This window comes from Hordeum vulgare, chromosome 2H, assembly GCF_904849725.1.
Source record: "Hordeum vulgare subsp. vulgare chromosome 2H, MorexV3_pseudomolecules_assembly, whole genome shotgun sequence".
NCBI lineage: Eukaryota > Viridiplantae > Streptophyta > Magnoliopsida > Poales > Poaceae > Hordeum > Hordeum vulgare.
Genome location: NC_058519.1, coordinates 427465460 through 427492304, shown reverse-complemented (window position 1 = coordinate 427492304; position 26845 = coordinate 427465460).

Sequence of the window (26845 nt, the reverse complement as noted above, 5' to 3'; positions counted from 1 at the left end):
ATCAGCCAACCCGACGTCTAGATCATATGGTAGTGCCGCAAGATAGAGATACGCGTGACTCCTATTGGGATCTGGCCTGCCGGGCGGTCTTGCTGGATTTGTCTTACTCTTAGCGAAGGTATTGTGCACTGGGACATCGGTGATACCTCGGGCTATCTCGAGGTTGTGGTTTTCTCTCCACGGAAGTTTGTGATAGTTTGTGATGGACTAGTTGGAGCACCCCTACAAGGTTAATATCTTTCAGAAAGTCGTACCCGCATTTATGTGGAAAGAAAACCTAAAGTAAACTTAAATATAATCAGCCAATTGTGTGCATAAATGTGATTGTCTCCTTCGTGAGCTTCGTCTCCAACTAAGGACACGGTGGGGTTATGACTGACGTAAGTAGGTTTTCAGGATCGCTTCTTAATCATCCTAGATCATGATCATTATGCGTAGACCACTCCACTTTAAATTATGTTCTCATAAGTTAGCCACCAAATATGCTTAGTGTTGCTGCAACCTCAACGCTTAACCTTACCATACCCAATAACTTAATTAGTCCCGATATCATGGTTGCAAGATTGTTAAGTCCTCGTGGCTCACAGATTACTACAAGACCACATGTCGAGGTACCACAGATCCAGAGGTGTTCGACGATTCGCACCTTCGGTGAGAGTTCGACAAAGGCATCAGATGCATGTACGTGGCGTACCCCGACGAGTAGAGGACGTTGTTGTCTCTTGGGCTAGCGAGGCAGACTCATTGCTATTTTATCGTTTTTTTTCATCCGTAGCTGGACCCTGCCTTATGGATGATTGAAATAATGTTATGTGACTTGTAATTTAGCATGTGGCGAGTGTAAGCCAATCCATATACTCATCTCTTCATAAATGTATCTACAGTGATTTTTGTACTTGCGAAACACTCAGATGCGCCGCTATCTATGTTAAGGCCTCATCCCCAACTATGGATAGTGCCACATCTTGGACGTTACAAATAGCAAGATCGGATAAGGTTAACAAGAGATGAGAATCACTGGGGAAGAAGACTCCCTTAAATACCTCCCCCAAATCTAATCGTTATGCACTCAACCCACGCCTGAGTGGTAGTACTTCTCAGGCGAGTGGTACTTCCGGTGGCATGGAAGTTTCAATCCACATCATCTCGCTGTGAGGCTCCAAGAGGCGGTAGTACAATCGGAGCAGTACTACCACTCCCAATAGCGGTACTACCGCTAGGTGTTTCAAGTGTAGGTGAAATCGCGGTAGTAGAGTAAAGAAGGATGGTACTACCGCCCATTACTATCATGCTACTACCACTCGACGGAAGGCGCTCAATAAAGATCAAAATATAAGCACTACTCCAATAATACGGAAGTGCGTCAGTACTACTGGAGTGGTACTACCGTTGGTCAGCGTGGTACTACCGCTTGGGTGCTTCAAGCAAGCCCCAAGCAAAACTGATGGAGCAAAATAACCGAAACTGTCAAAACTTTCACATAGGAGCTCAGAATTGAGCAAGCCCAAGCTTGTTGGATAGTAGACGAAAAGTACTATGGTTATATTAAGAAGTGGCAGTAGAAAAATGAAAATTATAGAGGTGTGAAACCTTTATGAATGAAGAACCGATAATAACTCCAACATAAAAAACATCATAGAAGATGCATGTGAACTCCATTTTCAATGAACTTGAACTTTCCATTAAGATGCCCATAAGCTCTAAGACCCTCATAGAGGAAATAGAAACAAGGACAAAGAACGATGATGATGCCAAGAATTCAATGGTTTGAGCTCTCAATGAATGGTACAATCAAGCTACTCACGAGAGAGCCCCCCTTGATAGTATGGCTTTTGATCCTAAAACTCGGTCTCCGAACTACCACCATGAGACCGGTGAAATAGAAAATCCTATCAAGGTCAAACATTTTCCTTGCACATAGTCCACTTGGGCTAGATGATGACGATCTTGTCCTCCTCAAGCTGGACCACCTTTCTTGATTGCGCCAGCTCGATGAAGACTAGTAGATTGCTCCCCATACTCCACTATGGGTGAGTCTTTCTTCACCACATCTTCACATGTCCATTGTCACCATAATGGATAGCAAGCTTCAAGCATGTGATTAGTTCATGATGCTTAACTTGAACTTGCACATCGCAACCTTGATGATGATCACCACTTGATATCATCCTCCATGGGTTGTATGGGACCTTCCTCTTCATGCAAGCCCATGGGAATATACCTCAACCCCAATAGAGCAATCACAAATACCATGGGTTAGTACATAAAGCATAATGGACAATACTTACTATACCATGAGATCACTTAGTACCACTTGGTACATCTTCTATGCTTTGTGTGTTGATCAATGTAAGGGCATATTTCAACCCTAGCGGTTTTGGTGATTGATGACAATGCATTTGCGTACTAATCGTGTGCACTAATACTTTCAAATATTACTTCATATGGCAAAATACGATTCATGCCCCTCGGTGGTTTAGAGTGAAGACGGTTTTCTTTGCCGCATTTCATTTTTGGTGGAGTTGAGTTGTAGGAAAACCATACTATTAAGAGGGGGCCCGCATCGGAAAGGTTTGGGTTGAATCATCACGTACACATTTTTTTCACACCCATATTTATTTCCCTCTTCTCTGGAGCTCCAACCTTGCCTTAACTCTAGCCTCGACCGGTCTCACCGGTAGTACCACTCCGAGTAGCGTTACTACCTCTTATCTGCGGCGATACCACCCTGGCAAGCGGTATTGCCGCTCTCGGGTCGTAGTGTCGCTCTCTATGCAGCAACCTTGGGGTCTTGACACTTTTCGTGTCGGACTGGGCAGTTTGTGGCCGGTAGTTGTGAGCGGTGATATCGCTCATCAGCAGTAGTATCGCTTATTACTACTGTGCCACTTCCAGCCATGCTTTCCTCGGACTGGATTCTCACCGAACCTTGAGGGTCTGTAGGAGGCAGTACTACCCCTTATCTATGGTAGTACCGCTCCTCGCAGTGGTACTACCGCTGTGGTGGAACTACCTCTCTACTGCCTCCCCTCTCGATCTGCTGCTTTGCGGCCGCAACGGTTGCACCTCCGCCAAAAGCGGTACTACCTCTTATCTGCGGTAGTACCGCTCCTACGAGTGGTAGTATCGCTCATTTGCGGGCTGTGTGAAAGGGTAACGGTTGGAATTGTCCCCCTACTATATAAAGGATGTCTTCTTCCCCAAGAAGACCACCTTTTCCAACCCTAAGCTCCATTGTTGCTCCAAGCTCCATTTTCGCTCGATCTCTCTCCCTAGTGAACAAAACTTGTTGATGTTCTAGGTTTGCTTGAGAGGGCCTTGATCTACACTTCCACCAAGATAAATTTGATTTCCCCCACTAATCCCTTGTGGATCTTGTTACTGTTGGGTGTTTGAGCTCCCTAGAAGGTTGATGTCACCTCGAAGCCATATTGCATTATGGTGAAGCTTCGTGGTGTTTTTGGGAGCCTCCAATTAAGTTGAGGAGATTGCCCCAGCCTTGTTTGTAAAGGTTCGGTCGCCAACTTCAATAGAACCAATAGTGGAATGATGATATCTCACATTGTGTGAGGTCATGAGGAGAATACAGTAGACTTGGTAGCATCTTGGGGATAAATGTGCATCCACACCGCTCTAACGGGGATGTACTGTAACAGCCCAAGTGCAACCTTGTAGCAAGTCCATGTGTGATCCTTGTTTGACATGGCACCATGTGGTTGACTTAATAAGTTTTGTGCTTCATGGCTTTCACTTTGCATCATACCATCATATCATCATGGCATCCATTCCACTATTTCCCCTTGTTGATTTTGGTGTGTTTGAGTGCAGTGATGGGTGTGATGCGGTGCTTGCCCCAAGTGGTATGTTTTTTATGAGTACCCCCCCCCCTTCAAATTCTATGAAAATACCTTGAACTCTTTATTTAATTCAAGTTTTATGTTACGTGGTGAATTTTTCTTGCCCAACACCTTCCAAAAAATGTTGCTAGTCGTGTTAATATTCAGTGTGTGTTTTTAAAATCCTTCTCAGCCATGTTCTATTTTTTGTCATTCTTGAAACTTGCAAACATAATTTAAATGGTAGAAAAGCGGCATTTAAATTTGGTCTTATAAATTGGCTAATCCAGTTTTATTAAATTGCCAATATTCCCAGGGGCATATATATATATATACATATAAATATGTATGTATATATTTCTCCCCTTTCTTTTCTTTCTTATTTCTCCTTTCTTTTCTCTTTCTTTTCTGGTTGAGGAAAATTAAGGAAAATAAGAAGATGGGTGAGCCCACCTGACTCCCTCGTAGCGTGACCGAGCTCCCCTTCACGGCCCAGCTTCGCAGCAGCAACGTGCGCAGCCCTCGTAGCTAGCCGGCAACCTGCCCCTTCTCCCTCTGTCTTCATGCAGAGAGAGAGCAACAACTCTAGCGCCATTAAGTCCTTCACGGATGCCGATGCCGTCCCACTATATATGTGTGCCCCCTCCTAGGGTTCCCCCTTTCCCTCGCGCCACTGCCACCTCTCTCTCCACCCCTCGCCCCTTCTTCCTCGAAGTAGAGAACCTGCAGATAGTGTGGGTTCAGAATGGTTCAGAGAGCAGCAGGAGTCGCGTCGGTCATTGTCTCTTCATCCTCGCCTCTGGACAGCTTCCCTCGACGCTCCATCATGCCTTGCATCTCCTCAACTCCGTCCCCGATCGATTCCCTACGTAAGAAGGATCAGAGCGTCCCCATGGCGCCCGCTCTGTCGTCGTCTTCCTCGTGGAATGGGAGCACTCTCGCACCAACATCGACCTCCACGACCACGCACGCACCTCCTCGACCTCACCTCCACGTCTTAGGGGTCCCTGGATTTATAGTGCATCCCCGCAGCCTCTCTTAGGCCTAATTTGTGTCGTAGCCAATGTTTTTCTTTGCATCCGAGACCGGGTCCGCCATGGACAACCATGGCAGCGAGTAGAATCTCGTGCCTTGCCTCCTCCCATAGCCTTTCATGGGCATCCGTATTGCATCAGCTCTAGCTCCGCACCTTTATTCTTTGCACACGCCCTCGCCGCCTTGTCCACTAGCCTCGTAGTGCCTCTCTGATAACCCACAAGTGTAGGGGATCGCAACAGTTTTCGAGGGTAGAGTATTCAACCCAAATTTGTTTATTCGACACAAAGGGAAGCGAAAGAATATTCTCAAGTATTAGCAGCTGAGTTTTTCAATTTCAACCACACCTGAAAGATTAGTGTCTGCAAGCAAAGTATCAGTAGCAAAGTGGTATGATAGCAACGGTGCCAGAAACAGATATGTTGACGGCAGGCTATTCCTAACTGTTGTATCAAAGGTGCCAGTAAATAGCACGTGGATGGGGAACTATTCTTCCCCGGCAACGGCTCCAGAAAAGTCTTGCAACAAGTAGCAGCAAAGTAACAGCAGTAGTGACAGCAGTAGCAAGGAAAAGCAGTAGTGATAGCAGTAGCGACAGCAGAGTAACAGCAGTAGCAACAACAGTAGCAGCAAAGTAACGTAGCAAGGACCAGTAGTAAAAGACTCGTAGGCAGTGGATCGGTGATTGATGAGTGTACCGGATGTGATTCATCATGTAACAGCTATAACACGAAGAGATATGTAACTAGCTCCCGTTCGTCAATCTAATGTAGGCATGTATTCTGTATGTAGTCGTACGTGCCTAGGGAAAAGAACTTGCATGACATCTATTGTCCATCCCTCCCGTGGCAGCGGCATCCTAATGGAAACTACGGGATATTAAGGTTCTCCTTTTAATAAAGAACCGGACCAACGCATTAACATGTGGTGAATACATGAACTCCTCATACTATGGTCATCTCCGGGAGTGGTTCCGGCTATTGTCACTCCGAGGTTGCCGGGTCATAACACATAGTAGGTGACTACAACTTGCAAGATAGGATCTAAAACACACATATATTGGCAACAACATAATAGGTTCAGATCTGAAATCATGGCACTCGGGCCGTAGTGACAAGCATTAAGCATAGCCAAGTAGTAGCAACATCACTCTAGAACATAGTGGATACTAGGGATCAATCCTTGTCCAAACTAACTCGATTACATGATAGATCTCATCCAACTCATCACCGTCCAGCAAACCTACAATGAGATTACTCACAAATGGTGAAGAGCATCATGGAATTGTCGATGGAGGAAGGTTGACGATGACGATGGCGACGATTTCCCCTCTCCGGAGCCCGGAACGGACTCCAGATCTGCCCTCCAGATGAAGAACAGGAGGTGGCGGCGCCTCCGTATCATAAAACGCGATGAATCCTTCTCTCTGATTTTTTTCCAGGCGAAACGGAAGATATAGAGCTAGGTTTGGGGGCGGTGGTGCCACGTGGGCCCCACAAGCCTGCATGGCGTGACCATAGGGGTGGCCGCGGCCTGTGGGCTTGTGGCCCACTGGCACGCCCCCTCTGGTGGATCTTTGCGCAGGTATTTTTCTTTTATTCTAGAAAAAATCTCCGTAAATTTTCAGGACATTCCGAGAACTTTTATTTCTGCACAAAAACAACACCATGGCAATTCTGCTGAAAACAGCGTCAGTCCTGGTTAGTTCCATTCAAATCATGCAAGTTAGAGTCCAAAACAAGGGCAAAAGAGTTTGGAAAAGTAGATACGACAGAGACGTATCAACTCCCCCAAGCTTAAAGCCTTGCTTGTCCTCAAGCAACTTAGTTGACAAACTAAGAGAGATAAAAGAAAAACTTTGGCGAACTCTGTTTGATCTTGTTGTTGCAACTATGTCTAACTCACAACCAGAATTTCAACAAGATCACAATCAAACCACATAAGCAAATGACATCCAGGTCTCACGGTAAACTCATATCAATGGCATAATCAACTAGCGAGCAAATAATAATAAGCCTCAAATGTCAACACTTCAATCAAAACAACATGAAGCAGTACGAATAGATGGTATCTCGCTAGCTCTTTCCAAGACCGCAAAACATAAATGCAGAGCACCTTAAAAGACCAAGGGCTGACTAAACATTGTAATTCAAGGCAATGAAGATCCAGTCATAGTCATACTCAACACTGTTAAAAGCAAAGCATAAAAATGACAGAGGTGCTCTCTAATTGGTGCTTTTGTAACAGGAGGATGACTCAACAGGAACATAAATAGACAGGCCCTTCGCAGAGGGAAGCATTGATTTGCAGAGGTGCTAGAGCTCAAGCTCTGAAAACAGAGATAATAATTTTGGGTGGCATGCTTTCATTGTCAACGCAATGACTAAGAGTTCTCAACATCTTCCATGCTACACATGCTATAGGCGGTTCCCAAACGGAAAAGTAAAGTTTTGACTCCCCCACCACCAATCAATCACACTCCACGGCTAGCCGAATTCTCGGGTACCGTCCAAACCAACATCAATCCTGGGGGAGTTTGGTTTGCAATTATCTTTTCGATTTGAGCATGGAACTGGGAATTCCAATTACCGGCCCCTTTCTCGTGAATGATATTGAATAAACACATATCGAGGATAACACGCCTAGCATGGAAGATAACAATAGCCCTTGTCACCAAATGAGTGGTTCGGGCCTGCAAAACAGATTATTTCTCGAAGGTAGATACCGCATATAGGTAGGTATGCTGGACTCATATGGCACAACTTTGGGTTTATGGAGGTGGATGCACAAGTAGTATTCTCACTTAGTACAAGTGAATGCTAGCAAAAGACTGGGAAGCGACCAACTAGAGAGCGAGAACAGTCATCAAAATGCATTGAGATTAACTAACATTGAGTGCAAGCATGAGTAGGACATAAATCACCATGAACATGAACATCATAGAGGCTATGTTGATTTTGTTTCAACTACATGCGTCAACATGCGCCATGTCAAGCCACTTGAAACAATTAAAGGAGGATACCATCCTATCATACTACATCATAGTCATCTCAACATTCATGTGGGCATCCAAGACAAACCATTATAAGCTCCTAGCTAAATAAGCATGGCATAAGCAACTATGATCTCTAAGTTGTCATTGCAGACATGTTTCTCTCACAACAAAGCTGAATCAGGCATGATGAGCTAGTCATATTTACAAAAACAAAATAGGTCGAGTTCATACCAGCTTTTCCAGGCTCAGTCACTTCATCATATATCGTCATTATTGCCTTTCACTTGCACGACCGAGTGATGTGAACAATAATAAGCGTGCTCATGCATTGGACTATAGCTGGAATCTGCAGGCAAACACAAAGGAGAAGACAAAGTAATATGGCTCTTTGAAAGCTAAACAGGTATGCATGCAAGAGCCACTAAACATTGTAACCATGGTCTTCTACCTTGACCCAAAGAAAAAGAAAACTATCTAAACGGGTAAGCTCCCAACAAGCAAAAGAAGAAAAAGAAAATCTTTTTGGTTTTCTTCAAACTAGACAGACACACGAAAAAAAAACGAGAAAAAGAAAATAAACTAGCATGGATGATTAAGTGGCAAAGTGTGAACACCGGCTAACAAAGTGAAAGCATAAGAAAGAATGTAAAGTCGGTGGGAACACGTACTCCCCCAAGCTTAGGCTTTTGGCCTAACTTGGTCTACTCCCAAGGATGGTCCTGGCGAAACCCAAAATCATAATCGGGGTTATATGGGAGCGCTGCAGCCACTGCCTGAATAGCTGCCTCATGGAGATGAGCAGCCTTTGCCTCCCTCTCATACTCCTCTGCCTCTCCTCTGGTTATGTAATGTCTCTGTTTTACCTGAAAGTCAAAGAAGGCAGGAGCAGGAAGGGTAATATGGAAAACACGCTGCCGGTTAAATATCAAACGGTCTAGGAGGGATTCGTCATCCCTCTCAAGGAACTGGTAGCGTGTCAAACCGACGCGGTCAACGAAAGCTGTATGGAGCAGGGGATCTCCTTCGCGGATGGGTACTCCAAGAAAATTTGCTATGTGAGTGGCATAGATCCCACCAAAGAAATCCCCTTCATTAGCATTCTTATTCAGCCTCCTTGTTATAATAGCTCCCATGTTGAAACTCTTATCACCCGTTACTACGCTCTTAAGGATACTAAGGTCAGATGCGCAGAGGTGACAATGCTCAATCTTGTCGTTAATGCATCTGCCTATGAAGAGGGCAAAGTAATGCATGGCAGAAAAATGAATACCCAGCAAGAGGAGCAAGAACACGGGTTTGAGCTGCGAAATGATTTTTTCTGGAGGTAGGACAACCAGATGAGAGCAAGAATGAGTGGAGGGGGTGCCTGTGGGCCCCACAAGCCTGCGTGGCGCGGCCAGGGGGGTGCCCGCGCCCTTAGGGCTTGTGGCCCACTGGTGTGGCCCCCAAACGAGCTCTTTGTCTCAGAACTTCTCAAAAATTCCAGAAAAAATCATACTTGATTTTCACGGCGTTCGGAGAACTTTTATTTTCAGGGTACTTTTCTACCGGACGCTAAAACAGAAAACAGGGAAAACTAAACTAAACCTATCATTTTTCTTCTAAGCAACCGAAGATGAAAGCTTGAAACATAGGTTTGTGAGTCCTCGATTCATCCATCTCATGGTCATCGAAAGAAATCCATCAGTGAGGTTGATCAAGTCTCTTTGACAAACTTTTTAAAATCGCAAAAAGAGAACGGAGAATTCTCGAATAGTCACTAGGTCACCTCAATGGGGATATGTATCTCCCCAACAAGCAAATCATACTTCATCTTAACACGAGGAATAGGGCATTCAAAGCTCCCAATAAGAATCGATGAAGTTTTTTCGATAGCATTGATGCAATGTACTCGATATTGTTTCTTCGGAAAGTGCACTGTATGCTCATTACCGTTGACATGGAAAGTGATGTTGCCTTTGTTGCAATCTATAACAGCCCCTGCAGTGTTTAAAAAGGGTCTTCCGAGGATGACTGCCATGGTATCGTCCTCAGGAATATCCTCGCAAATGCCTATAGGGAAAGCAGTTGATTTGTTGGCCATTTGCAGAGAGATGTCAGTGGGTGTCAACTTATCCAGCTCAAGTCTACGATAAAGAGAAAGAGGCATAACACTAACACCGGCTCCAAGGTCACATAACGCAGTTCTAACGTAGTTTCCTTTAATGGAGCAAGGTATAGTGGGCACACCGGAATCACCTAGTTTCTTAGGAGTTCCACCCTTGAAGGTATAATTAGCAAGCATGGTGGAAATCTCAACCTCAGGTATCCTCCTCTTATTAGTCACAATAACTTTCATATACTCAGCATACGGAGACATTTTGAGCATATCTGTCAAACGCATCTGCAGAAAGACAAGTCTGATCATTTCAACAAATCGCTCAAAATCCTCATCATCCTTTTTCTTGGATGGTTTGGGAGGAAAGGGCATAGGTTTCTGAACCCATGGTTCCCGTTCTTTACCATGCTTCCTAGCAGTGAAGTCATTCTTATCGTATCTTCTATTCTTAGGATGTGGGTTATCAAGATCAACAGGTTCAATCTCCACATCCTTTTCATTGCTAGGTTGAGCATCAACATGAACATCACTATTGATATCATCATTAGGCTCATATTCATCACCAGATTGTGTTTCAGCATCAGAAACAGAGGCATCGTTTGGACTCTCGCGTGTAGCAGCAACAGGGTTGCTAGCGTGCACATCCCTATCATCTTTCTTCTTCTTTCTAGGATGACTAGGTGCATCAGTGCTAACTCCTTGAGAATCTTGTTCAATTCTCTTCGGATGACCCTCAGGATACAAAGGTTCCTGGGTCATTCTACCGCCTCTAGTGACGACTCTGACAGAATTGTCATTCAACTCATTGAGCAAGTCATTTTGAGCTTTAAGTACTTGTTCTACCTGAGTAGTAACCATAGAGGCATGTTTACTCAGAAGCTTAAGATCATTGACATTTGTAGCCACACAAGCACTTAAGTGACTAAGCACACGAACATTCTGTTCCAATTGTCTGCTAACATAATCATTGAAACTCTGTTGTTTGGCAACAAAGTTATCGAATTCATCCATGCATAAGCTAGCAGGTTTATCAAAAGGAATATCACTCTCATCAAACCTACGCAGAGAATTTACTTCTACTACCTGTATCGGGTTATCGAGACCATGGATCTCTTCGATGGGTGGTAGATTTTTGACATCTTCAGATTTAATGCCTTTCTCTCGCATAGATTTATTGGCTTCTTGCATATCTTCAGGACTGAGGAATAGAATACCTCTTTTCTTTGGAGTTGGCTTAGGAGGTGGTTCGGGAATAGTCCAAGCATTCTCATTGCACAAGATGTTATTTAGTAGAATCTCAGCTTGTTCTACGGTTCGTTCCCTAAAAACACAACCAGCACAACTATCTAGATGGTCTTTGGAAGCATCGGTAAGTCCATTGCAGAAGATATCAAGTATTTCATTCTTCTCAAGAGGGTGATCAGGCAAAGCATTCAGTAGCTGGATGAGCCTCCCCCAAGCTTGTGGGAGACTCTCTTCCTCAGCTTGAGCAAAGTTGTATATTTCCTGCAAGGCGGCTTGCTTCTTATGGACAGGGAAATATTTTTCAGAGAAGTAGTAGACCATATCCCGGGGGCTACGCACACATCCATGAGCAAGAGAAGTGAACCAAGTCTTAGCATCATCCTTTAGCGAGAAAGGAAATAGCTTGAGGATATAGTAGTGGCGGATCTTTTCCGCACTAGTGAATAGGGTGGCTATATCGTGCAGTTTGGTAAGATGGGCTACAACCGTTTCAGACTTGTAACCATGAAAGGGATCAGATTCGACCGGAGTGATTAACTCAGGGTCGACAAAGAATTCATAATCCTTATCGGTCACAAAGATAGGAGAAGTAGCAAAGTTCGGGTCGTATTTCATCCTAGCGTTCAGAGATTTTTCTTTCCACTTGCGCAGTAATTTCTCAACATCATAGCTATCCTTACACGCAAGAAAGTACTCAGCTATCTCTCCCTCCATAACGTAGCGTTCAGGCATAACAGGCAATTCAGGCATAGTAGCAGGTTCTACTTCAATAGTATCAGCAGTTTCAGAAGTATCATCACATCTAGTAGCAACTCTAGCAAGTTGTGCATCAAGGAATGCACCTAGTGGCAAAGCAGTATCAAGCATAGCATCATCAGGCATAGTATCAAGCATAGCATCATCAGGCATAGTATCAAGCATAGCATCATCAGGCATAGTATCAAGCATAGCATCATCAGGCATAGTATCAAGCATAGCATCATGGGCAGCAGAAGTAGCATCATCAAGCACAATAGTATCAAGCACAGGCGACATATCAAGATTTCTAGCAGGAGGCGATGTCGCAAACTTACTCAAAACTGAAGGTGAATCAAGTGCAGAGCTAGATGGCAGTTCCTTACCTCTCCTCGTAGTGGAAGGCAAGATTTTAGTTCTTGGATCTTTCAGATTCCTCATAGTGACCAGCAGACGTCAATCCCAAGTGACTCAGAGAATATAGTTGTGCTTCCCCGGCAACGGCCCCAGAAAATAGTCTTGATAACCCACAAGTGTAGGGGATCGAAACAGTTTTCGAGGGTAGAGTATTCAACCCAAATTTGTTGATTCAACACAAAGGGAAGCGAAAGAATATTCTCAAGTATTAGAAGCTGAGTTTGTCAATTTCAACCACGCTTGAAAGATTAGTGTCTGCAAGAAAAGTATCAGTAGCAAAGTGGTATGATAGCAACGGTGCCAGAAATAGATTTGTTGATGGCAGACTATTCCAAACCGTTGTATCAATGGCGCCAGTAAATAGCACGTGGATGGGGAACTATTCTTCCCCGGCAACAGATCCAGAAAAGTCTTGCAACAAGTAGCAACAAAGTAACGGCAGTAGTGACAACAGTAGCAAGGAACAACAGTAGTGACAGTAGTAGCGACAGCACAGTAACAGCAGTAGCGACAGAAGTAGCAGCAAAGTAACATAGCAAGGACCAGTAGTAAAAGACTCATAGGCAGTGGATCGGTGATGGATGAGTGTAATGGATGTGATTCATCATGTAAGAGCTATAACACGGAGAGATATGTAACTAGCTCCCGTTCGTCAATCTAATGTAGGCATGTATTCCGTATGTAGTCATACATGCTTAGGGAAAATAACTTGCATGACATCTATTGTCCATCCCTCCCGTGGCAGCGGGGTCCTAATGGAAACTACGGGATATTAAGTTTCTCTTTTTAATAAAGAACCGGACCAACGCATTAACACGTGGTGAATACATGAACTCCTCATACTATGGTCATCTCCGGGAGTGGTTCCCGCTATTGTCACTCCGGGGTTGCCGGGTCATAACACATAGTAGGTGACTACAACTTGCAAGATAGGATCTAAAACACACATATATTGGCGACAACATAATATGTTCACATCTGAAATCATGGCACTCGGGCCCTAGTGACAAGCATTAAGCATAGCCAAGTAGTGGCGACATCAATCTAGAACATAGTGGATACTAGGGATCAATCCCCGTCAAAACTAACTCGATTACATGATAGATCTCATCCAACTCATCACCGTCCAGCAAGCCTACGATGAGATTACTCACGAACGGTGAAGAGCATCATGGAATTGTCGAGGGAGGAAGGTTGATGATGACGATGGCGACGATTTACCCTCTCCGGAGCCCGGAACGGACTCCAGATCTGCCCTCCAGATGAAGAACAGGAGGTGGCGGCGCCTTCGTATCGTAAAACGCGATGAATCCTTGATACGTCTCAAACGTATCTATAATTTTTTATGGTTTCACGCTGTTATCTTGTCATCTTTGGATGTTCTATGTACCTTTTATATCTTTTTTGGGACTAACTTATTAATTCAGTGCCAAGTGCCAGTTCCTGTTTTTTCTGTGTTTTTTGCTCTTTTCAGATCTGATTTTGGAACGGAGTCCAAACGGAATAAAATCCCCGAAATAAATTTTTCCCGAATGGAAGAAGATCAGGAGCCTCTGGGCCAAGCCAGGTGGGCTCCAGGGAGCCCACAAGCTCCCACTCCGCCACTAGGGGGGAGGCGGCGGTGTCAGGGCTTGTGGCCTCCCTGGCCGCCCCCTCGCATAGATCCTTGGCCTATATGTTCTCTAAAATACAGCAAAAAATCAGGGGAGCCTCGAAAATACTTTTCCGCCGCCGCAAGCTTCCGTTTCCGCGAGATCTCATCTGGAGACCCTTCCCGGCACCCTGCCGGAGGGGACTTTGGAGTCGGAGGGCTTCTTCATCATCATCATCGCCCCTCCAATGACTCGTGAGTAGTTCACTTCAGACTTACGGGTCTGTAGTTAGTAGCTAGATGGCTTCTTCTCTCTCTTGGATCTTCAATACAAAGTTCTCCATGATCTTCATGGAGATCTATCCGATGTAATCTTCTTTGGCGGTGTGTTTGTCGATATATTTCAGTCTTTGCTGATTTCTTTTATGCATGATTTGATATCCTTGTAAGTCTCTCCGAGTCTTGGGTTTTGTTTGGCCAACTAGATCTATGATTCTTGCAATGGGAGAAGTGCTTGGTTTTGGGTTCTACCATGTGGTGACCTTTCCCAGTGACAGTAGGGGTAGCAAGGCACACATTAAGTAGTTTCCATCAAGGGTACCAAGATAAGCTCTGTCGTTGATATGAGATTGTCCGTCTTCATCATGTCATCTTGCTTAAGCCCTCTATTCTTTTCGACTTAATACACTAGATGCATGCTGGATAGCGGTCGACGTGTGGAGTAATAATAGTAGATGCAGAAAGTATCGGTCTACTTGTTTTGGACGTGATACCAATATATATAATCATTGACATAGATATCGTCACGACTTTGCGCGGTTCTATCAATTTCTCGACAGTAATTTGTTCACCCACCGTCTACTTGCTTTCATGAGAGAAGCCACTAGTAAACACTATGGCCCCCGGGTCTATTCACATCCATCGTTTACACCTCCGCTTTTACTTTGCTTTGTTGCTTTGTTGCTTTCAGTTCTCACTTGGCAAACAATCTATAAGGGATTAACAACCCCTTCATAGCGTTGGGAGCAAGCTTTTGTGTTTGTGCAGGATCTTCTGATACTCCTCCACTTGATTGATACCTTGGTTCTCAAACTGAGGGAAATACTTACCACCGTTGTGCTACATCACCCTTTCCGCTTCAAGGGAACACCAACGCAAGGCTCCAAGGCCACGGAGGAAATCCTTTGCATATTTGCCTAGGAAGTCCCTTAAGGCGTAGCCGCAGCAGAAGGATTCCCGGTGCCGTCGACACGACTATTTCTGGCACCGTTACAAGGGAAGCACAACTGACATCAGAAGTATTTCTGGTGCCATTGCCGGGGAAGCACAGCTGACATCAATCCTTCTCTCTGATTTGTTTCCAGGTGACACGGAAGATATAGAGCTGAGTTTGGGGGCGGTGGTGCAACGTGGGCCCCACAAGCCTGCACGGCGCGGCCACAGGGGGTGGTCGCGGCCTATGGGCTTGTGGCCCTCTGGCACGCCCCCTCCGGTGGATCTTTGCGCAGGTATTTTTCTTTTATTCCAAAAAAAATCCCCGTAAATTTTCAAGACATTCCGAAAACTTTTATTTCTACACAAAAACAACACCATGGGAATTCTGCTGAAAACTGCGTCAGTCCGGGTTAGTTCCATTCAAATCATGCAAGTTAGAGCCCAAAACAAGGGCAAAAGAGTTCGGAAAAGTAGATACGACGGAGATGTATCACTATCCTTGGCGTGTGTGCACCTGAGCCGAGTTCTTGCTCGATATTGAGGCCATGGCCGCTCGCCTCGTAGTAGCCCTCATCATGGAAACAGAACCCCTGGTCGATCCGCAGCCCCGCCGCCGGTAGCCTACTCAACATGTCGCCGGAGTACTCATCGGTGTTGTCGTTGTTTTCTCTCTGTTTCAGGGAGGAAGAACCAACCTCCGCTGGGGGCTTGCTCAAAGGAGCTCGAGCCCCTACAGGTTTGAATCCGCTCTCCTAGCCCAGTGGCAGCGCCCCTTCTCTCTGCTCGAAGAGACCCGGGTTCGATCCCCCTTGGGCACCCCTTTTAAATTCTCCTTCGTACCCTTATGACACTGGGCCCTCGTCCCACTTGTCATACCTAGGGACCCTGGTGAGACTGCAAGTGGACCCCTAGGATTTTGTTTTGTTACGTTTTGTTTATTTTTTGTATGAGTATATGCCATTTAGGGTAGTTTCTGTTTCTCTCAATGTCCAAATTGGGCATATGCCAAATTTGGCATATACTAGGTTATACCTAGTTAATTACATTTTTTATTCTAGTTTGTGGGTGATTTTCCTACAGAAACATATGCTTTTGATATAGGAATTTGGGTCATAAAAATCCATGGAATCATTTGGTGGCATTAGTTTTGTCTTTGGAGCAAGTTGATGTGCATGGTATTTGGCACCATGTTGCCCTTTTGTTAATTTGTGTGTAGCAATCCTTGCACCCTTTGTCAAAGTTGTAGTGGATTGGGAGTACTAGGCCCTGGTAATTTAACTTTCCATGAAAACCATGTCTGTTTGTGGCTTTGTTGCTTTGAACATGTCATCTCAATATTGTTGATTTGGTATATTGAAATATGACTAAGTTTGAAAAAAAATTCAAGTAGCTGTGTTGCCATGATGATTGCTAAGGTTCTTGGTGCTGGTGTTAAGGTGCAGATTAAAGAGCATGTTGCCTGCAAAATAGGTTTTGCATCTTAGCTATTCTTCATGTCAAACATGCCATGTTGATGTAAATTACTGTGAATTTACCTTGTGAAATTTGGCTAAGTCTGAGAATCTGTTTATATCATCATGCCATGTTGAGTGGATATTATCATTGATTTTGTGTAGTATTAGCTTATGGTTAGTTGGTGTTAATTGTAGTATTTGTTGCCGTTTATTACCCTGCTAAGTTTAATGCCATGAAAGTTCATGTAGCATAGTGTTTCATTGTTGTCAATATGCCACCATGATAACTTGGCTTGCGTAAAACAGGTACTTTCAACAAGTCATAATTTGTAATGTTTTATGCCATATTGTGAGCTTGATTGCCATTGACCCATGCTTCTATACATGTTTATGTTTGTATGAATTGTAGTGCATCATGTTTACATTGTCTCCATGTATTGGTCGGGCATGTTAGCCTATTGTAGGTGTCAGCTTTTTATAAGTACAAAGTGACATGTTGCTGTTTTCGACAGATTGCTTGTTTGATTATTTTACACTTTGTGAGAGTTGTACCCCTTTGTTTTGCAAGAACTTTAGGTCTATTTCACCTAGAATTTCATGCCCAATCCAGTGGAAAAATGGAATACCAAGGAATTTCCCATAGCCTCCCTCAAATTCTATTTTGTCTTCATTGCCTTGTGTACCTTGTAGTGAGGGTTCTGAGAGACCCGTAGCTCGGTTTGCAACATTCTTTATATGCATTTGTATCGTTTTCTTGTGATGCATACATTTTTTCCATGTTCATGCATGTCCAAATAATTAATCTTGAGGTTCTTAACAGAATGTTAATAACTAAATAATTGCATGAGAAAGATGACTATTGTAGCATTGCCATGCTTCATTCACATCATATTCATGCATCATATTGTTTGAGCATTGTGCCATGGATGTGTGTTCATTGTATGTTGTATTTTCTTGTGGGTAGAAACGGGTGTCATGTACAAGTACGAGGATCCCATTGAGAACGTTCCTAAATAGCAAGAGTTTTACCCCCTAGAAGAAGTGCCAGTCAAGATGATCATTGACCTTGATATCGTTTCTAATTTTGTTATGCTTAGATGTCTCAGTTCTTTTGTTAATTATCGCTGCCTACCACATGGATATCAAGCCTCCAAAATACCATGAAAAACCTTTAACCCCTCCACATCCTAGCAAACATTGATTAGCTAAATTACCGCTTGCTCAACCCTTCTCATAGCGTGCTAGTTGCAGGTGCAGGTTGATCCATGAGTTGACATGGATATTTGGAATACCACCTTATTATTGATATTTAATTTAATGAACATATATACTTAGTGAAGGCAGAAGGCTTGGCCTTTTTCTCGGTGTTTTGTTCCGCTTTTTTCGCCCTAGTTTCCGGTTACCGGTGTAATGTTCCATATTGGGCGCTCCTAACACGCTTGGGGTGTTATGGGGACCCCCTCGATAATTCATTTTGGGCTAAGACTCTTGCGGCAAGGATCAACATTGGTATTAAATTTTCTAAACAACTTAATAAAAAATGCATAGGGAATAGCTACCCCATGGATAATTAATCAACAACCCGGGCTAGTGTTCCTCATGAGTATTGGTCCAAACAGGCAGACTGTGGGGCCACCGCGGGGAAACTCGAGGTTTGGTTTTACTCGTAGGCTTTCCCACGTGGTAGTGCCCTGGCAAAGAGATATGTGTGGCTCCTATTGGGATCTGGCCTACCAGGCGGTCTTCTTGGACTTGTTTTACACTTAGCGAATGTCTTGTGCACTAGGATATCAGTGATACCCCAGGCTACCCCGAGGTTGAGGTTTTCTCTCTAGGGTAGCTTGTGATAGTTTGTGATGGACTAGTTGGAGCACCCCCGTAGGTTTAATATCTTTTGTAAAGTCGTGCCCGTGGTTATGTGGCAACCTGGAAATTTGTTTAACATCTGGTTACAAAAAACTTGAAGTAAACTCAATTGAAATATGCCAACTATGTGCGTAACCGTTATTCTCTCTGCTCATGAGTTTATACCCCGAGGGAGGACCAGGTGGGGTTATGTCTGATGTAAGTAGGAGTTCAGGATCACTTCTTGATCATTACTAGTTCACGTCCGCTTATGCGTAGACAACTCAATTTAATTACGTTCTCGTAAGCTAGCCACCAAATGATGCTTAGTGCGGCGCAACCTCACCCATTAACTTAATTAGTCCCGACATCTTGTTCACGAGATTGCTTAGTACACATGGCTCACACATTACTACAACACCAGAGGTTCAGGTATCGCGGATCCTTAGGCAGTTGATGCTTCACAGCTCTAGTGGGAGTATAATGAAGAGAGTAGGCGCATGTATGTGACGTACCCTAACGAGTAGATGGACCTTGATCGTCTCCTGGGATAGCGAGAAAGACTTCATTGCATTTTATCGTTTGTTTAAATGCGTCGCCGGACCCCGTCTTCTAGATGTGTGAATAAATGTTGTATGACTTCTAATTTAGTATATGGCGAGTGTAAGTTGACTTATATACGCATCTCCTCTTTAAATGTATGTGCAATGATTTCTATACTTGCAAAACACCGAGATGCGTCTCTATCCATATTTAGGCCTCGTCCCCAAATACGGATAGTGATGCATCTTGGACATTGCAAGTTGGTATTAGAGCCATATGATCGTAGGAGCCTTTGCTTGATCGGACTTGGCCGAGTCAAGTCTAGTGAAAAACTATTTTGAGTCTAGTTATATCGAATAGTAGGATTATTTTTACTCCTCTTCCCTGCTCTGGTGAGGTTACGACTTAGGAACTTTAATTCTACACCTCTTCTCGCTCAAAAAATTTAGAATCATGTGGGGTCCCCGACTTACTAGTCGAGAATCGCCGTGCTCAGTGATCCCAAAGATCAATGCTCACCGAACACAGATATTGAATAAAGAGTCTTACATCCAAGTATCGATTATTACAACATGTGACCGAAGGGTCAAGTTCACAAGACAGGGCCTAAGGCCAAAATCACACGAGTACACTATTAGCGGAAAACAAAGGGGCTAAGCGGTGCCCATGCCATCAAGCCTACACCGACAGGCATTCTGACTCGGAAGCGTCCTAGTTCGCAGGGGTGTCTCCGAAGACTTACTCATCTCCAAACTCCGGTCCTTCCATGTCTTGTCAATAACATAACCAGTGGCAAGCCAATGAGTACTTTGAATGTACTCGCAAACAACCCATGATATAATCAACGAAAGTGAAGCATAACAATATCATGCATTCCTAGTGTAACTCATCTCGGTGGAATGATCATGAATATGCATCAAGTTAAAGAATTACTCTTGAAGAACAGGTTACACATATCAATATATCTGCAGAGGGCTGAACCATCCGGGTTCACCCTATAAGCCAAGTAACCGAACTTGGTCATATCATTGCTATCATAGCAACACCTTTCTCATCACCACACACACACACACACACACTCACGCACACTTGGTTTGTGCGGAAATATCAGGACATAGTTTAAGCAGGATTACCCAACTGTCCTTGACCGTGGACACGACTATTCGAATAGTTTACACTCTACAAAGGTAGTACGCTGGACCCACGAGATCCAGGAAACTTCTGTGTCATCCACGACTCGCGGTATATCACATACCCAAGGTAAGTACCCGATCAATGTCTTTCCCCTGACGATACTAGACAAAGAGGTCCACTCGATTGGTACCCAGCCGACATGTTGTACGTCTTACGAGCACCAACTCTGGACTGTACCAACCATGCGGGGACCAACGGAGTGAATGGAACTCATAAAAATGGCATAGTCGTCCTACCTGGCACGACCCCATCACGAGAGTGACCACACATCACTCCCGCCACTAGTAATGTGGCTCTTTGCTAGCACCGACTAGTGTAATTAACATAGCCCCATCGCATAAGGGGTAGCGTGGTCGTACTGTTAAGGTTGGGACGGTCGAGACATCATAAATCTAATCCCATTTCCGAAACCATACTCACACAAATACCGGGTGCGTCGCTTCACCAAAAGTGACCACCTAACTCATCATCACCCTCGTGCATTAGTGGACAGGTTATTTAATTAGGAAAATAATCACAAATAATTATTTTTGTGGTTTTGAAAATTAAAGATAGGTAAAAATCAGATTACCAAATATGAGTAGAAGCACTACTTGCTATCAAGGACATGTAGTGCAACTCAAGGTGGTTTTACTTTGGTCAGCAATAAGCAACGGTTTTTGGAAATCAGAATAATACCAAAGGACTTTAGGGTTTTAAAATCTTTACATGATTAAGCATACAAGCATACAATGTCAATCATGGCACTCACATCATTAGTTTTGAAAAAGTTTTAACAAGCTCAGAATTTCACAATACACACAAGTGATAGCAAAAACAGGGTGTGACAGACCTATCCCCCTTACAAGAATCTCGTCCCCGAGATTCCTAAGCTAGGTGCTAAAAAGGTCTGGATACTCAGATCGGAGATAGTCTTCACGCTCCCATGTAGCTTCGGCTTCGGTGTGGTTGCTGCATTGAACCTTGAAATACTTGATGGTGCGGCTTCTGGTGCATCGCTCTACTTCATCCAGAATGCGGATTGGCGTCTCATGGTAGGTGAGATCAGACTGTAGGTCAATGGCCCGGTGATCAATGTCCTTGTAAGGATCGGAACAACTTGGCGCTTGGAGACACTTCCGAAGTTGTGACACGTGGAAAACGTTGTGCACACCTGAAAGTTCCAGAGGTAACTCCAACTGATAAGCAACCTCTCCACGCCTTGTTGTGATCTTAAATGGCCCAATGAACCTTGGAGCGAGGTTCCCCTTAACGTGGAAACGCTTGGTTCCCTTGAGAGGGGTGACACGGAGGTACACCAGATCTCTGGGAATGAAGTCCACGTTCCTGCGGCAAGAGTCCGCATAACTCTTTTGTCGTGACTTGGCTGCCTTCAGATTTTCTCGGACTAGTTGCACCTTCTCTTCTTCCCTGTGCAAAACGTTCGGTCCAAAAATCAGCCCGTCTCCGGTTTCTGACCAGCTAAGCGGGTTGCGACATTTCCGCCCGTACAACACTTCCGCCACTAGTAATGTGGCTCTTTGCTAGCACCGACCAGAGTAATTAACATAGCCCCGTCGCATAAGGGGTAGCGTGGTCGTACTGTTAAGGTTGGGACGGTTGAGACATCATAAATCTAATCCCATTTCCGAAACCATACTCACACAAATACCGGGTGCGTCACTTCACCAAAAGTGACCATCTAACTCATCATCACCCTCGGGCATTAGTGGCACCTGACGGGGTTTTAGAAAACTCTTGCTTTATGACAACATCATGCTCATGATAATACTACTGCTATCTTTACTTGTCAACATGGTATTAGCAGAACCCTGAAGGGGTAGGGTCAAGCTTAATGCATGTGCTCTGGGGGTGCCTTCGGTAAAATCAGATCAAATGATTACCGGCACTTATGATCATTTGCAACGGGAATACTGGCTATTTTAATATGCAAAGTAACATATGCTCAGTCATGGTCAAAGGGCTGCTTGCCTTGGTCAGCTAAGTATGTGGGGTCTTCGAGGTCTTCCGCTCCGATTCCCTCGTCACACGGATTTTCTATCGTCGATAAAACAGTAAATAAGAAATAGCTCACACATAAACAGATCACAAAGTTATTTTAAAAAATGTTCCCTATTACTGATAAATCTAAGATATCACTTAAAAAATATTTGCCTTAGTTTTCCTTGAAGGAATATTTTTGAAAACAACCAAACAGAAGCAAAACTATTCCAATTTAGTCCTTTTTATTATTATAAAATAGAATAGTTGCTGGAAAAATTAATCTAAGCATATCATTAAATACTACACATTTTTAGAAGAATAACAGTGGAAGAATTATATTTTTACACTGGTTAAATGTTTTTGTAAAAATCTTAGAAACCAGGGTTTAAAATAAAAATAAAAACAGGCTAGCTCCTGGCTTGGCTCGGCCCAGAGCTGGGCTGGCCCAGGGCCAGCCGACAGCGTGCCCAGGCGCGCGCGCCATTAGGTTTGAACCTGATGCGCGGAGCCCTGCGGTCAGCGATCGAGGTCAGCGCGGGGGAGGAGGCTGGGCCACCGATAGGTGGGGCACACCTGTCGGGGTCTTCTCCTACCTCGAGCCAGAGAGGAGGAGGAGGACGCCGTCGAGGTTGCCAACGCGCTCATGCTCCAACGAACACGGGAATGGGTTCGCCTTGTTGTCGCCTACCTGTTGGTGGTCGAAACAATGTCGGGGAGGCAGGGATTCGCCGGCGACGAGGAGGCCGCGGCGGAGGAGTTTTGGGAGGTGGTCTAGGGGTGGCTATAGACACGGAAAAGCTCAGGAAAGTTAGCGGAAAGCTTCCTGGGATCGAGGGGGTCAGTTTCGTGGGTCGAGGGGCGCAGGAGCCGTCGTATAGCCGGAGATCGACCGGAGCTCCGAGGCGGAGGGGCCTCGGTCGATCTCGAGCACCGGGGCTCTGCTGGTTTGCTGGGGTGGCTAGGGAGGTACTAGTGATCGTGGTGAAGCTATCTAAGGGGTTCTGGAGCGAGGGGAAGGGCTATTTATAGGCCCGCGACGGTGAGCAGATTCAGGAGCGCTGATGACTCACCGTGGCGCGCATGGGGGCGCAGAGAGAGGTTGGGGTTCAAACCACGGTCTCAGGACGGGGTATTGGACCGCCCGAACCATTTGCAGCAGAGAGAGAGGAGAGTCGTGCATTCGTGGCCGCGCAACCTTGGCCGGTTCTGGAGCGCGTGGGCTGGCGTCGCGCGAGCTCTAGCGCGAGAGAGGAGGGGCCTTGAGGCTTGCTCGACGTGGAAGGGTTGTCGGGGAAGAGGTTGGACATCTCGGGGGAGGCTGCAATTGGCCGAGGGCGTCGCCCCCACCTTGGTGACTCCCTGTAGCGCGCCCAGAGCGCATTTTTGGCATGCCACGGCATGCTGGTGCACTTTGAGGCACTTTGGACGTGTCCAGCATGCCCTGGCACTGGCTGGGAGTGTGGCTAGCCATTTGGTTCTTGTGGGAGCTTCGGCTGGTCAAAGGAGGCAAGAATTACTGGTGCTGTCAGTCATGAAGTGAGGTCTAAATTGGGGTTTTTGGCCTTTCCACTTTGAACCAGTGAGGGGCGAGTTGACTGGGGTTAGATACAAGTGCTGGCCACTTAATCTAAGAGTTTGAAGCAAAGGAGTTTGGTTTAGCTGTGGCTAAGGTGGCTTTTCCTATTTGTCAGAAGGTGTTCGACAGTGGGTTTAGGGGGGTTGCACCCCACCACTGGTGCTGAGACTTAACAGGTTTGGGTTTGGTGGTAAACCATGGAGTTTCACCAATTTTGAGCTCCAAAGGACAAGTTTAGCTTTGTAAACTTGAAAACACTCCAATATGACCAGATCTGTTCCTTCCAAAGGGAGTGTGGGCAAACTAAGTCCCACAAATCCCATTTTTTGGTGTGGAACCCTCATTTGAGGTATTAGCCACTCCTGCAAAGTTTTAGCATCATTGGACAAACTTTGTTGTGTAGAGTTGCTCTAACTTGATTCTGGACAGACAGGGTTTTTGGGTTATTTGGGGTCCTTATCCACCTTTGATCAAGGTGAAACTTTATGTGGACACCAAACAAAGCTTAGGGATATCACTGGAATTTTCTAGGAATTTATGGAGAATATTTCCTTTGGAAATATTTCAAAATGCCAAAACAGATAGAAATAGCTTTCATAGTTTTAATCAATAAATATAATATAAAATGGGGTTTGAAATCTTATGTATGGAAAATATATGTCCCTTCTCATCATCTCTAAATTTAATCATATTTTTCCAAAGCAGAAAAGTATTTTCCCAAGTTGGAATACCAATTCTGACCTTAGAAATGGAAAGGTTATTTAATTAGGAAAATAATCACAAAAATAATTATTTTTGTGGTTTTGAAAATTAAAGATAGGTAAAAATCAGATTACCAAATATGAGTACAAGCACTGCTTGCTATCAAGGACATGTAGTGCAACTCAAGGTGGTTTTACTTTGGTCAGCAATAAGCAAAGGTTTTTGGAAATCAGAATAATACCAAAGGACTTTAGGGTTTTCAAATCTTTACATGATCAAGCATACAAGCATACAATGTCAATCATGGCACTCACATCATTAGTTTTGAAAAAGTTTTAACAAGCTCAGAATTTCACAATACACACAAGTGATAGCAAAAACAGGGTGTGACAGACCTATCCCCCTTACAAGAATCTCGTCCCCGAGATTCCTCAGCTAGGTGCTAAAAAGGTCTGGATACTCAGATCGGAGATAGTCTTCACGCTCCCATGTAGCTTCGGCTTCGGTGTGGTTGCTCCATTGAACCTTGAAATACTTGATGGTGCGGCTTCTGGTGCATCGCTCTACTTCATCCAGAATGCGGATTGGCGTCTCGTGGTAGGTGAGATCAGACTGTAGGTCAATGGCCCGGTGATCAATGTCCTTGTAAGGATCGGAACAACTTGGCGCTTGGAGACACTTCCGAAGTTGTGACACGTGGAAAACGTTGTGCACACCTGAAAGTTCCAGAGGTAACTCCAACTGATAAGCAACCTCTCCATGCCTTGTTGTGATCTTAAATGGCCCAATGAACCTTGGAGCGAGGTTCCCCTTAACGTGGAAACGCTTGGTTCCCTTGAGAGGGGTGACACGGAGGTACACCAGATCTTTGGGAATGAAGTCCACGTTCCTGCGGCAAGAGTCCGCATAACTTTTTTGTCGTGACTTGGCTGCCTTCAGATTTTCTCGGACTAGTTGCACCTTCTCTTCTTCCCTGTGCAAAACGTTCGGTCCAAAAATCAGCCCGTCTCCGGTTTCTGACCAGCTAAGCGGGGTGCGACATTTCCGCCCGTACAACACTTCCGCCACTAGTAATGTGGCTCTTTGCTAGCACCGACCAGAGTAATTAACATAGCCCCGTCGCATAAGGGGTAGCGTGGTCGTACTGTTAAGGTTGGGACGGTTGAGACATCATAAATCTAATCCCATTTCCGAAACCATACTCACACAAATACCGGGTGCGTCACTTCACCAAAAGTGACCATCTAACTCATCATCACCCTCGGGCATTAGTGGCACCCGATGGGGTTTTAGCAAACTCTTGCTTTATGACAACATCATGCTCATGATAATACTACTGCTATATTTACTTGTCAACATGGTATTAGCAGAACCCTGAAGGGGTAGGGTCAAGCTTAATGCATGTGCTCTGGGGGAGCCTTCGGTAAAATCAGATCAAATGATTACCGGCACTTATGATCATTTGCAACGGGAATACTGGCTATTTTAACATGCAAAGTAACATATGCTCAGTCATGGTCAAAGGGCTGCTTGCCTTGGTCAGCTAAGTATCCGGGGTCTTCGAGGTCTTCCGCTCCGATTCCCTCGTCACACGGATTTTCTATCGTCGATAAAACAGTAAATAAGAAATAGCTCACACAGAAACAGATCACAAAGTTATTTTAAAAAATGTTCCCTATTACTGATAAATCTAAGATATCATTTAAAAAATATTTGCCTTAGTTTTCCTTGAAGGAATATTTTTGAAAACAACCAAACAGAAGCAAAACTATTCCAATTTAGTCCTTTTTATTATTATAAAATAGAATAGTTGCTGGAAAAATTAATCTAAGCATATCATTAAATACTACACATTTTTAGAAGAATAACAGTGGAAGAATTATATTTTTACACTGGTTAAATGTTTTTGTAAAAATCTTAGAAACCAGGGTTTAAAATAAAAATAAAAACAGGCTAGCTCCTGGCTTGGCTCGGCCCAGAGCTAGGCTGGCCCAGGGCCAGCCGACAGCGTGCCCAGGCGCGCGCGCCATTAGGTTTGAACCTGACGCACGGGGCCCTGCGGTCAGCGATCGAGGTCAGCGCGGGGGAGGAGGCTGGGCCACCGACAGGTGGGGCACACCTGTCGGGGTCTTCTCCTACCTCGAGCCAGAGAGGAGGAGGAGGACGCCGTCGAGGTTGCCGACGCGCTCATGCTCCAACGAACACGGGAATGGGTTCGCCTTGTTGTCGCCTACCTGTTGGTGGTCGAAACAATGTCGGGGAGGCAGGGATTCGCCGGCGACGAGGAGGCCACGGCGGAGGAGTTTTGGGAGGTGGTCTAGGGGTGGCTATTGACACGGAAAAGCTCGGGAAAGTTAGGGGAAAGCTTCCTGGGATCGAGG